Raw genomic sequence first — 4,009 nt, 5'->3', positions numbered from 1 at the left:
CATGCAGGTTTTATGCCCCCTGCAATATTATTTCCGAACCCCTGCAGTATTGGAACCCGCAGGCCTGCAAAGTATGTCGGGCCTTATTGTCCGAGGGTTTCAAGAATCCCAAGTCGGTAGAGACTAGGGATGCAGCTCGTTTCAAGCTATGCAACTGGGTGAGAGGCTTTCAGAAAATCTCTCCGGGACCTTACCTGCCTAATGACAAGATGCGTGGGTTACTATTTCCAACAGCAAGTAAGGAAATAGTGGTACCCCAGGCACGAGGTACATCTCCCGACAGCCAGATAGCCTTTGGGAAGGAGGGCAGAAAGCGCCCACGGGGAGAAGGGGAGAATGTCGGGTTGGAATTGTCTCCGTCCATACCGGCTCTAGAGCCAGCGACATCGATATCTCCGCCTTCTATCCCTCTATTACATGGAATGGACCAGTTATGGGCCCAAGTGAGGAATCTAGTAGAAAACTTGTGCAAACAAAGCAGGAAGCAGGAAGCGAAATGCAATGTAGAGCCTTGCAAAGCTCCACTTGTCGCTCCTCAGGGGTCGTACAAATGACCCATGGCTCAAGACCTTCCGACATGCTCCAAAACCAATCCCTGGAAGTTTGCGGAGCTGATGCTGATTTTAAACGGCAAACTCTAAATCTCGGAGAAGATGGGTGCTGTTCCTTTGGACAAAATCCAGTTTTGGCCAAGCTTTGACGCTTTCCCGAACTGTTTCATTAGACTGATGGATGAACCAACATCAGAAAAAGGAACGGAATCAAAGGAGGTTATGATTCTCGACCATGATAAAGCACAGGCTATCCTATCAAGTAGCATAGAAAAGGCGGGTTACTCGGTGTCGAAGGTATTCACACCAGGTAACAGGCACTCTTCCTTTCTTGCTCCTGCTTCAATTTCATTCCCCTTTACGGAGAAGGCATTTAAATATGTCACCGAGGCAGTAAAGGCAGATAAACCGTGTCCTACACTCAAGGAGTGCGAGCCTCTGTCACTAGCTTTTCCCAGACAGGAGAAGAACTGGAAGGAAGCCCATTTAACCTTTTCAGTAGGAAGACTTGAGGCGGATGTCGCCAGTCGACAATTTAAGGAAAATCTCTAAATTATCTGAGTTTCTCTTACAGGATGAACAAGAAACAAAGGAGAGACTTGCAACCTCCCTATCTCTACAAAACTACATAGAGTTCTGTTCAGCTCATCAAGATACCCCAGACATTCTCAAGGTCTTAGCTAAAATACATATGGCTACATTGGTAAAAGACCTTTATGCCTTTTAAAGGCTAGAAGAACATGTAGGGAGTTTGCGTTCGCGAACACGACAGCGAAACAAGGAAGCTAATATCTTCCAACATCTGGGGTAAAGACCTCTTTCCAGACGAGGTACTCAGGAAAGTGATTAAGAACGCCACCACGGAGAAAGTAGGACTTCTCCAAAAGTGGGGCATCCTTTCGAAAAGAGAATCTTCCAAGGTTGTGAGTCCCCAACCTAAGAGGAAGATGGAAAGGTCTGGAAATCCATTTCGAGCTGTCCAACAACATCCCACAGTTATAGTGACTGCGCTGCCGCAGGCAGGTGGTCAAAAGTATATTCCTACTGATCAGTCAAAACAGATATGTTTCTAGTAGGAGGGAGGTTCCTTTAGGATTGCTGGACCTTCGATTCTTGGGTCCATGGCCTAATCAAGATGGGACTAAGATGAGAGGTGGGGAAGTCTCTACCACCATTTCCTCAACTCCTCCTATAATCCAAAACCCTCCTAGAGGAGTTTACCTGAGAGCTCTAGAGCATACAGGTGGTAAGGAAACTATGGTCCAACGAATTCCAGGGAAGGCCGTTGTGTGTCTACGAGAAGGACTCAAGAAAATTCTGAGTCATTCGGGACTTGTCGCCACTCAAGTCCAAACAAAACAACGAGTTCAGAATGTTTATCCTCCTGAACATAAGGACCCTGTTGCAAAAAATGGTGCCTGTAGTCTTACCAGACCTGAAAGTCGTCTATTGGCAACTTCCAGTCAATCACCCTCTCCCCTCCTATATAGGATTCAAGTTGCACAAAGTAACGTACTTCCTAGGAAAGATACTCTTCAGACTAGACAGTCCTAGATATCTAAATAAAATTGGCAGACACAGTCACGCAATAATTAAGCCTAGGAAAAGTTCAGGCAACAATGTTCCTGGACGAGAGGCTGGAGTGGGCAGCACTCAAGGTGGCTGGTCTATGAGCATCCAAGGAAATGATCCGGTCCCCAGAACATCGCGGATGCAAGATAAGCTTCAAGAAGTCTCGATTCCCTCCAGCTCAAAGGTTGCAATGGCTAAAAAGCCATTGAAGCCTGTGGTCACACCAACTCTCCTATCCTTTGGGAATGTAAAAAGAGATGGCAAGGTCTGTTAAGAGACTCTGGTAATCAGTTAAGATTCCTAAAACGTGAACAGGGAGGAGCTCTGATCTCTCTCCAGTTCGCAATAGAGACAGGCCCAGTGCTAAGAGCACTGCTGCAAGATGCGTTGAGAGTCTGGAGAAAACAAGCATCAAACGCTCGAAGAGGCCTAAAAAGACCGATATCGGTCCTTCCTTAATTGCTTCCCTAACAAAGGTCAAAGCCCGTAAGTCCCAAGACCATGTTGGTCCAATCATGAGTGGGGAAACTCTCTCCAGGCAGATCAGATTGTCTACGGCTGAAACGTCTCATACAGTCTAGGTGTAGATAACCAGCCCTTATCTAAAGGGATGGCACCTGTCAGCAGTTCATATACAACCGATCCGCAATGTGACAGTGGATGCTCTACTCGGGCTCAAGCCGATAGAGTTGGAATGGTCCACGGACTCAGCCCTATTCTCTCCCAGATGGGAACAAGTCCCCGAACTGCAGTCCAACCTCTTCATTAAGAGTGCCGTCAAGGAACTACCTTGATACGTAGCCCCATACGAGGATCTTCTAACAAAAATGATAAGACATCATGTCTCTGAAATGGAAGGGATAGATTTAGGATTTCCAGTTCATCCCATCCAATCACCTGCTGAGAGTCCTCAACATGCTGAGATCCTTCCAGGTAGGAGTAGCCCTGTTGGCTCCCAAGTAGCCCAAGAGCAACCTGTCCTCCTTGAGGAAGGAACGGAGGCTGAGGCTGTCCCTAGTTCTGAACCCAGGACGACTTTGGAAGGTTCAGAGATTAATTGCCTTCGATTTATCACAGAGAACCCGAACCCTTCATTACATGATTTTCTTGATCTAGCGGTTAAGAAAAGGTCTGGGATCTCAAAAGGCAATATAATTCTTAGAAGAATACAAGTCTCAGTCAACTAGAAGACAATATGAGTCATCATGGAAAAAGTGGGTTGCTTTCGTAAAAGCAAAAGGACTGAAAGAGATTTCAATGAACTTCTGTATGTCCTTCTTTATCCATCTTCATAACCAAGTTTTGGCGGCCAACACGATAACGACGTGCAAGTCCGCCTTGACTAGACCTCTTCTATATGCCTTTCAAGTGGACTTGGCGAATGAGATCTTTAATAAGATCCCGAAGGCATGTGCAAGGCTTAGGCCTGCAGCACCACCAAAGTCCATCTCTTGGTCTTTGGACAAGGTCCTACATTATGCCTCATCCATGAACAATGAAGATTGTTCGCTTAAGGATCTAACCCAAAAGGTTATTTTTCTGTTCGCTATAGCCTCAAGGGCTAGAGTTAGTGAAATAGTGGCCCTATCTAGAGATGAGGGCCACATCCAGTTCGCAGAAGCAGGAGAACTGAATCTCTTCCCTGATCCATCCTTTCTCGCTAAGAATGAGCTACCCACCAAAAGGTGGGGTCCCTGGAGAATCTGCTCTCTGAAGGAGGATGTCTCTCTATGTCTGGTAGTGTCTCTAAAGGTCTATCTTCGTAGAACTTCAGACTTCAGGGGAGGTCAGCTCTTTAATAGGAGAAACCTCTGGATCAAACTTATCCCTAAAACAACTGAGGACGAAGCTCACCTACTTTATTCGTAGAGCGGATCCTGACAGTA

The sequence above is a fragment of the Palaemon carinicauda genome, chromosome 22 (assembly GCF_036898095.1).
Source record: "Palaemon carinicauda isolate YSFRI2023 chromosome 22, ASM3689809v2, whole genome shotgun sequence".
Lineage (NCBI taxonomy): Eukaryota > Metazoa > Arthropoda > Malacostraca > Decapoda > Palaemonidae > Palaemon > Palaemon carinicauda.
The sequence above is the reverse complement of the archived record's forward strand: the minus strand, read 5'-3'. Positions refer to the sequence as shown.